Below are 10028 nucleotides of genomic sequence, written 5' to 3'. Positions count from 1 at the left end.
CTAGGATTTAAAAATCACAGGACTGTTAGACGCCCCCGCTTCCACGTGGTCAATTTGTGTGTTTGTGTGTGTGTCTGTGTATGTGGTGATGTGATGTGATGTGGACTGGAGTAACTAGCGACTGGCTACTGTCTGTTAGACATCATGATATGTTTAGGCCACTAGGTACTTGGGGACACTGGAAACTGGAAATTGAAAACTGGAACTCTGAAATTGTTTAAAACCTGTGAAATAGCTAATAGTACTCACCTCTTTACAAGATCACCTATATGATAAGACCACCTTTATGATAAGATCACCTTTATGATAAGACCACCTTTATGATAAGACCACCTCATTGTAGTGACCACATAATTTATACAACTTAATATTCTCATTATTTAGTGACCATTTCAAAGCGATTTGAAAAAAGCTGTGGTGTATACACTTCATGAATTTGTGTACAAGGTCATCTATCGAGATCATGTTTCAGTTCATGGCAGATACAGGGTGGTTTAAACTGAAACCCCCTCTGAAAATAGTGCACACCCCAACTTTATTTGAATGACTAAAAATAAAATTGGAAAATTGCCAATATTGGCAAGTCATCGGATTACCAAAATCGGTAACTTAAGGAATTTCCGAAAAGCAATTTTGCCAAAATTGGCACAATTTTTGCTTGCTAAAAATTGAAGAATTGTGCTACCAAACCAAATTTGGATACTAAAACCCACAATCAATTCTTTACACCAGGAATTATATAAAGAAAGTACGTAAAATTCCAAACTTGGGAACTTTCAGCTACTGCTTATAAGTTCCAATGTTGGTAACTTTGTGAAGCTACCACATTGTGTACAGGAATAGCTGAATTTTAGCATTTCTGAGAAATGACCAATTTTGGTAATTATGCACATTCCAGAATTGCCAAAAGTGGCAACTTTTGGGCATGTACATTGTTGCCAAAAGCACTTCCATTACATACCTCCGATAGTGTGAGTTAATAACATCACCAAGAGTTATACATACTGTATTATATTAGGACTTTTTCTACTGGCCAAACATCATACTTTTGCCCTTGAAATCAGCATTATATGCAAGTAATCATCTTTCTTTATTTTATTGGTCTTCGACTTAAAGGTATGTAGGTTGAAGTTGCAATTCCAGAGTGGAACTCCTCTTTCAAAAAGTAAAGTCTGGATCTGCCCCTGACAGTTATCGAAAACTTGAACCCCCCATGAAATTAACTCTAAAGTAGCTACACCATAATTATAGTTAGGCCTAGTTTTTTAGGGCCAAATTTTGTATAATGAAGTGGCTTTGTTAGCTAGCTATATAGCTATCACTATTTTATTTTTGTTCTTGTATTGGAAACAGTAGATATCTTGTGAATTCCTTTGCCCAATAAGAAACTATACCAGACCATAAAATAAGCTATATAGCTGCTAACTAACCTAGGCCACTTCATTATACAAACCCAAAAAGCTAGGTCTAGCTATAGCTATACTTCCAGTAAACATCTCATTGATACTAAATCATATTCTCTTACACTAAAGTAAAATGAAACAAAAATATGATCTTGATAGATGACCTTGTACACAAATTCATGAAATACACAGCTTTTTTGAAATCGATTTGAAATGGTCACTAAAATTATGTTAGCCTTATCTGATACTTAATGTGGTCATGAACATGAAGTATAAAATATGTGGTCAGGTGGTCTTATCATAAAGGTGATCTTATCATAGAGGTGGTCTTTGTAAAGAGGTGAGTATATTATTAGCTATTTGAACAATTTCAGTTTCAGTTTTCTGTTTCCAATGTCCCAGCTATTTCCAATGTCCCAGCTATTTAGTGATTTTCTATTTTTCATCAGAAAATTCCAAATGTGGAGTGCGGGCGGGCAGGTCATTACATTATCCCTAATACTTGCCACAGTATAGCTAGCTAGACTTATCAGTTTTTCTTACCTCTATACTCTCCAGGGCCTGATACTCTCCGGCTGCATAACAGGTAATTTGTTAACCTAGCTAACTCAACATAGCTATAGTTTGGCAACTATCCTCTTTATATGTAGCTACATATAGTCAATAGTCATCCTTTGTCACATAATCAGCTCCATTCGAGTTAGAATCAACTTCCTACTTGTAAACTTCAGTGTGCACTTCTCTTGGCTACAATGCACAAACCCCCACAAGGTAGTTCTGGCATGAGTGCAGCAACCTTGAAAACTGAACTGCACATACTCAATACTTGGTTATATAGTCAGATAAAAATAATGGCTAAATCTTTAATGATGGGGAAGTAAATGTGGCAGTAAAACACCATGCGGGCGCTGATGAAAAACAGAAAATCATTAAATAGTGGCCTTGTTTGGGCATCTAGATTTAGTGGCTAAGAATGGAATGGTGGTGGAGAAACTGGACTCAAAAAGTGAATTAGATACTTTCCTGTGTGGTCACCTCTTTACTAGCGATACTGCCTCCGTTTCAGTATACTTAATGTTCACCAAACTTCGGCTATCTTGCATGCATTTATGCTGAGTCTATATTAGTAAGGAGTTCACAACTCTTTGAAATCTCGCTAAACTTGCAACATACATTCATGTCCAAATACCAATTATTTTCTGTACATCACATGATTCAGCACTTTGGATACCAAACTCATTGTTCTGAAAATGATCTTGAAATCTTGCCAAAAATCATTTTGAGCAGAGTTGTGGACCAGTCTCTTAAGAATATAGCTTCACTATAGGGTGGTCTTATTGATGAGGTTCTATTGTGCATTATATGTATTGTATTGTTTCGGTTAAACACCTTGGCATTGATGCAGTGACTACTCAAACCCAACCACTACTCGATGCTTGACAATGATGTTTAAGCCCTTATTTTCAAATCTGATTGTTGCATTCAAGCGCAGCTACTATTTAAGATACTGTGTATACCAACAGATGATACATAGTAAAAATTATTACTATGCACAGAAATCTTTAAAATCTTAAATTTCTGGTTATAGCATTATGTATATTATTTTGTGGTTACATAATGAAGGTCCGGGTCATATATACAACAATATATCATAGTTTTAGATTGCAAATGTAAGCTAGTACATAGTTTGCCAGTAGAGCTAATCTCAAGTGTTGAAGTACATAATAAGTTAGGCATTCTCGTAAATACAAGTTGAAGGAAAAATTAGGAATGTTGAGAACCATAAGCAGTGAAGCAAAGGAGGTCATCTACACTTGCAGATGTACTAGTGGATGTTATGGATTAAATGTCCGCAAGCTTGTATATCTGCAAGTGTAGGTGAGTGACCAAAATGCTTCATTTTCAGCTATGTATGTTCAACCCATTGCGTAGCATTATAAACTACAAGAAGCATTTCTGTAATCAATCCGGTCACTATGGAAAATATGGATGCTTTTCATTCCAAATGTAAGGAAGCCATCATGTGCTCGACACCTTGAGCTGAAAGTGTGTAGACATAGGATGCAATAGAGGACAAAGGTAAGTCCATGATGTGTACATTGTACATACTGCGGTATACATAGCTGTTGGGCTGAAGCAATATCTAACAGTGAAACTGAAAAGTTGGGCATGTAGCCTTAGCCATTATTGAGGTATACTTGTGTGAAGGAATCACACAAGCGTAACTTAGTAGAAAATGGCTGCTCTGAAGACACGTTTGGCCTTGAGTGTACCTCATAGTAAGCTGCCAAGGTGCAATGAAGATATTGTGAAGTTGGTTTCTGGTCAATGTTTATTTTGGTGAGAAAGTGTTGACTCCTAATAAATTATACAGTACTATGAGTATGTGCGACATGCCATCCTATTTTGGGTCAACCATGCAATTTAGGCATTTAGTTATGGAATGTCTTTATAATTATGAAGGTGGTCTTTGCTAGGATTTGGTCTATAAAGATAGTAAAAATTATCTAATTCACTGCAGTTCTATATAATATGCAGTCCATCATTCCATTCCACTGAATCCAAACCCTCATATATTTGTGTGATAACTTCATCATTTTAGGTGTCATCAGGAGCCCATAAAACCCACCTTGTGGTACTTATGGGCTATATATACTAGTGATGTCAAACTCAGCTTCTTCTTTAAATTACATTTGACAGCCAAGCCATCCATAAGCCAGGAGACTGCTAGGTGAAGGCAAAATGTACAATACAAGAAAACATACCACGCTCTTTACAATACACTACATATACTTTAGGTAGCCAAGTCAACTGGGGCCTGCCAAGTCAGGTGGAAGTACAAGATAATACAAACATTTTTCCTTCACCTCTAGCAGTCTACTGGCTTATGGATGGCTTGGCTGTCACCCTTTATTGGCCTGCATACAGTATTGTGTATCTCCTGTATTGTGTATCTCTTATTACCACACCATGCACTGTAAATGTAATTTCATCTTGTAGTATACCGTGTTATCATTTTAGGACATATGGCCCAGCTCATATCAAAAAACTCAGATAACAGTTTCTAGTGAAATACCCTGCTTCTTTTATCATTGACGTCTGCTCTTGGAAACTTCAGCAGCTGTGCATGTCTTAATCCAGTACCCTGATTCATCATTATAATTTTAGGACTGTTTACTGTTTCATTGCTTGCATGCATGAGATTCAATACCATAGATATGAAAGCATGCACTTGCACCTCCGCTTGTGAGAATCATGCAGGAGGGACAGTAACAATGCATTATGTGGTCTTCCATGGTCGGGTATTCAATACAATGTAATAGCAGCAGGCCCTCACGATTGTAATTGCATATATCAATTATATTTACTGTATGTGCACCTTTTCCATCCACACACACTGTGCTGGTCATGCACTGTTGTACATGCCCCATTTGTAGATTGCTCCATTGGTGGTTGTACTTACTAGACAAGCTAACTACTGTTCATTTGTGTTTGAAAGTGGGCGACAGCAACTATTTCGATTGGAGGACGCTATATACTCCTGCTTAATAAACAAGATAATTGGAAGTTGCTACTGATCGCTGGAGGTTAGTTTGTGTTGGTTACAACACTTTGATGGTCTTGTTTCTTTAGTCTCGCATAACTAGGCTACCTTCGCTCGTGTATGGGATGGGAGAAAGTCTCACCTGGCAGGCCATTGTGCGAAGTAGTTTTCAGCTGGTAAGTTTGTGTGATGATGCATAGCTCTCCATCTGAAGCCTCACATCTACATGGTCAGATAATCACTGATTGTAATTGCATACTAATACATCCCTTATGTATACATACCAGTCAATTTCTCTAGAATTGCATCTTTTCTACCTGCACACACTGTGTTGGTCATGCACTGTTTGTACATGCCCCATTAGTAGGTTTTCCCGTTGGTGATTGTACTTGGTTGTATTTGCCCCGGGCCTAGATAATAATAATAATAATAAAGAAACTCCAGTCTGTATATTGACATAATGACATTTTTAGGCATTTCCCATTAGTCATTCCCATTCCTTCCACTAAAATGATCAAAACGCTTTAATAGAGCAGCCAAGGACTTGCATTGAAAACCTGTGATTTGAACTATAGCTGGCATAGATTAAATATACATAGTCATCAACATTGAAAGTTGGTGAAACCATGAACATTTTAAAATTATCAAGACTCACGGTAGTGAGGCGCGCGGCCAAGAAACTACAAAGCGCACGCCCAATTAAAAGACGTGCAGCCACTACTGTGAGTTATTTACGTGTAGGGACGGTTTTGCAATATGTGACTGAATTTTGGAAAATCACCCATATGGGCGCACATGAAATAATTAGAATTTTCATGTTTAGTGTGTTGCTAATAAGAGCAGGGAAAAAATTTAAAAATATTTCAAGAATTTCTTGTACTCCAAGGTATTGAGAATGGCTTTAAACCATCAACAAGCAGAGTTGCACTATATTGTTTGTGATTTGATCATTAAATATTTTAGTTGTCAAATGTGCCCATATGGGTGATTTTCCAAAATTCAGTTACTTATTATCCCTGAATTACGTAACATCTCTCAATAGGTTTGTATTGCGTTATGTAATAAAAATCTTTTTTCGTTTTTCGTATTTAGTAGTAGTAGTAGTAGTAGTAGTAATAGTAGTAGTTTTATTGCGACCGGTATTAAAACGTGTATTAAAACATATTTTGCTTCATTTCTCAACCTTGTGTTACACCTAGTGTCACCTTATACCAGTCAAATTACCCATGTTTGTACAGTCCATCTAGCACTGACATTATCTAATCCTGGTTTATTCATACGCGTATTTTCTTCTATCAAACCTCTAATCCCTACAATAACTTTTGAAGACACGATGTGAACACAAGCCCTAATGTCTGATAAACAATTGCAAGTTGTAAAAGCGTGTAGAACCGTAAGTTCCCTAGGGAAGGTGTTTTAAGCAAAAATCTTTTAAACTTCATTTAGTGCCACGCCTCATGCGTGTGTCGATAATTGGCAGATGTCTTATAAACAAGTGTGAAATTGTCAAGAACATAGCGTCACTAGAGAAGATGTTCCAAGCATAATTCTTGTTGCCACACCACACATGGTGTATTGTGTGTTCTGGTGGTGCTCAAACCAGCTTGTTACATAGCATTACCCACCCTAACAGCAAGTAGTCACTCCCATTGTGGCTTTCATCATGCATGTCACTTAATTAATACACATGTTACATAACAAAATATATTACATTAATTGTTTGTGACATTAACAATAAAATTCTGACAATAAAATGGGATAGTTAGTCCCATCACAACTGTATGCCTCATCCTGGAAATTCAGAAGATTGTAATCAACTGAGCCAAGATCTTACCAGACCTCATCGTCCACGTACACTTGACAATTGAGAACTAAAGAACACACATAACATTATATAATTCCTCTGTCTATATAAACTTGCTCCCCCGAACCTTGATCTTTACGTATGTACCACTGCTAGTGAGAGAACCACATGCTATGACCAAGTACCCTGTACCTGTAAAATTGACAGGGCATTAAATACAATACAGCTAAAAATCTGTCACTTTTTATGCAAATGACAGATTTGGGGATCTGAAAATTCATCACACCCTTGAGGTAATACAAAAATTTCTTAGTATACACACAGACTGACCTGAAGATCCACAACGTCCTTGATGTTACTACAGTCCATGCACACTTGGTGTACAGTCCACGTACACTTGACAATTGAGAACTAAAGAACACACATACAGTAACATTATAAAATTCCTTTGTCTACTTACCCCCGAACTTTGATCTTATAGTTGCCAAGTTTAGAGCAGCTCTAGCCAAGTTATGTATGTACCACTGCTAGTGAGAGAACTACATGCTATAACCAAGTACCCTGTACCTGTAAAATTGACAGGGCATTAAATACAATACAGCTAAAAATCTGTCACTTTTTACGCAAATGACAGATTTGGGGAACTGAAAATTCATCACATCTTGAGGCAATACATTTGAGGATTCCTTACTACATAGTGTCCTGATTAGACAGGTTTCACTGTACATAAAGACCAATATGCAATGTGAAAGAGCATTTTTTTGTACAAGCATCATGTAGATTACCTTACTTCTTCCACCTAGTTCCGGGACTTCTAAATTGGCACTACACTGACAATACTGAAAGCTGTTTGGTCTGTACGAGTAGCTACACCTTGTTGACAATCCATCCATGAGATATAATTTCAAGCAGGGTAATATTGGTATTTGCTGCTACTCAACTTGGTACCATCACCGAAGTTTTCAGCTTGGTCTCAGTGAACTTGCACTAGTCAGTGCAGACGTCTGACAGTCTAAAAACCAATTGCATACATGTGGTTAATCAGTGTAAATAGATGTGGCACTTTGTATACTAGCCTCATTTTATTTCACTCCTCCTTTCGTTACTGAACCTCCACTCCATGTTTTGTTACTGAACCTCCACTCCTCTTTTCGTTACTGAACCTCCATTAAGAGCTGAGTACATCAGTATTCTCGACGGCGACTCTTTAATATTCATTTGACGTTCTTCTTCAAATGTGACCGAATTTTGGAAAATCACCCATATGGGCGCATTTGACACCTAAATTATTTAATGATCAAATCGCAAACTTTATAGTGCATATCTACTTGTTGATGGTTTTAAGCCATTCGCAATACCTTAAATTACTTGAAATATTTTCAAAACTGTACCCTGCTCTTATTAGCAACACACTAAACATGAAAATTCTAATTATTTCACGCTCGCCCACATGGGTGATTTTCCAAAATTCAGTCACAAATGGTGTAGACTCTACGTATCTTAGTTTCAAATCAGTTAAGTACGCTTCGCCACTCCATTGAAATCCAGGTACAATATAACAAATATTTAGTAGTATTCAGTCCTCTCAAGACATGGACTGCCATCAATAATTAATGTAAACTACATATCACGTGTATTCACTTGAGGTACGTGTTACAGGGACTTTCCAAGAGATTTCCCCTAAATAGGCCACGTGATCATTGTCAGTCAAGTGGAACCTGTTCTTGGTTATGGCTCTACAATGCGGTACTCGTACTTTAATGTATTTTAGTGTTAAATCAAGACACACGATAGTGTGTCGTGCGGCCCAAGAAGCCGGCGCGCCACACCGTGAGTATATTAACAGGAAGAAAGAAAACGCAATTTTCACACCTATGTAGCTCTGTGATCCCTTATCCGATTGGAACCAAATTTGCTGGAGACGTGCCGCCCAGTTAGGGTAGTCTACATACCAAATTTGAAGAAAATCGCTCCAGCCATTTCCGAGATACGAGCGAACAAAATTTCGTTTTAATTTCTTCGTTTTTTTCTTCTTCATCTTCATTTCGCACACTTCGCAAAATTCGCCATAAAACACGAATGCGTGCTCGGATTGGCTGAAATTTGGCACACTTAAAGGGCTCATTAAGGCGGATCTCCGTACCAACTTTGGTAGGAATCCGATGAACATTCACGGAGTTATGACCGATTATTTGCGTAAAATAAGGTCGAAGGTCTGTCACGCCTACAGGGTAAACGCCTTGGAGGAATCAGTTGAAAATTGATATGTTGATGGAGCAACCATCGTAGGAGTGCCTTTTTGTGGTTTGAAAGGAATCGGGATAAAGACCATGGAGATATGACACGAAACCCAACCTGTGTCAAAATTACGCGATCGATTTTTATGAATAAAAAAATGATTAGTTTTCGTATCTACCAGGCAAACCGCTTAGAGCAACGAGCTGAAAATCAGTATGTAGCTGGAATAATCATCATAGAAAGTTCTTGCAGTAGTACAGAAGAATCGGATTACAAATCACTGAGTTATGATTCGAAAGGCAACTACGTGCAGCAAATGCGAGATCGAGATACTCTAATAGAACAGTCACCCTAATAAAGCATTCAGCTGCATTTATAATTTACTCAGTTATATTACATTGTAAGTTATTCTGTAGGGAATTCAGCTACAAACAAGTCACCCTGTAGTCAGATCAGCTAGAAGAAGGTACCTAATAGAGAGTTCAGCTACAAATAAGCCATCATGTAGAGAGTTCAGCTCAAATAAATCACCCTGTAGAGAATTCAGCTACAAACAAATTGCCCTGTAGAGAGATCAGCTAGAAGAAGTTACCTTGTAGACAGTTCAGTTACAAAGAAGCAATCATGCAAAGAGTTTAGCTACAAACAAATCACCCAGTAAAAACTTCCGCTGTGAACAGATCACACTGTAGAGAGTTCAGTTAGAAACAAGTCATCCTGTAGAGAGATCAGCTAGAAGAAGTCACCTTGTAGAGAGTTCAGTTACAAAGAAACAATCATGCAAAGAGTTTAGCTGCAAACAAATCACCCAGTAGAAAGTTCCGCTATTAACAGATCACACTGTAGAGAGTTGAGTTAGAAACAAGTCATCCAGTAGATAGATCAGCTAGAAGAAGTCACTTTGTAGAGAGTTCAGCTACAAAGAAACCACCATGTAAAAGAGTTCAGCTGCAAACAAATCACCTGTAGAGAATTCAACTACAAACAAATCACCCTGTAGAAAGATCTACTAGAAGAAGTTACCTTGTAGAGAGTTCAG

The 10028-nt window shown here is 37.6% G+C and overlaps 1 long non-coding RNA gene across 3 annotated transcripts; it reads right to left on the bottom strand.

The window, feature by feature from the left end:
• Positions 1-6588: 6588 nt before the first annotated feature.
• LOC136248798 (uncharacterized) lies at positions 6589-8382 on the bottom strand. 3 transcript variants are annotated; one of them, XR_010697828.1, is made up of 6 exons: positions 7828-8382; positions 7537-7763; positions 7212-7318; positions 7082-7162; positions 6879-6943; positions 6589-6818 (listed from the first exon to the last, which is right to left on the bottom strand). It is a non-coding gene; the product is annotated as an uncharacterized lncRNA (long non-coding RNA). The 3 variants fall into 3 exon arrangements; XR_010697829.1 differs by having other exon boundaries at positions 7542-7763; XR_010697827.1 differs by having other exon boundaries at positions 7212-7763.
• Between the last annotated feature and the right edge of the window lie 1646 nt (positions 8383-10028).

The sequence above is a fragment of the Dysidea avara genome, chromosome 1 (genome assembly GCF_963678975.1).
Source record: "Dysidea avara chromosome 1, odDysAvar1.4, whole genome shotgun sequence".
In the NCBI taxonomy this organism is placed as follows: Eukaryota; Metazoa; Porifera; class Demospongiae; order Dictyoceratida; family Dysideidae; genus Dysidea; species Dysidea avara.
This window is presented reverse-complemented; position numbering and strand designations above follow the sequence as displayed.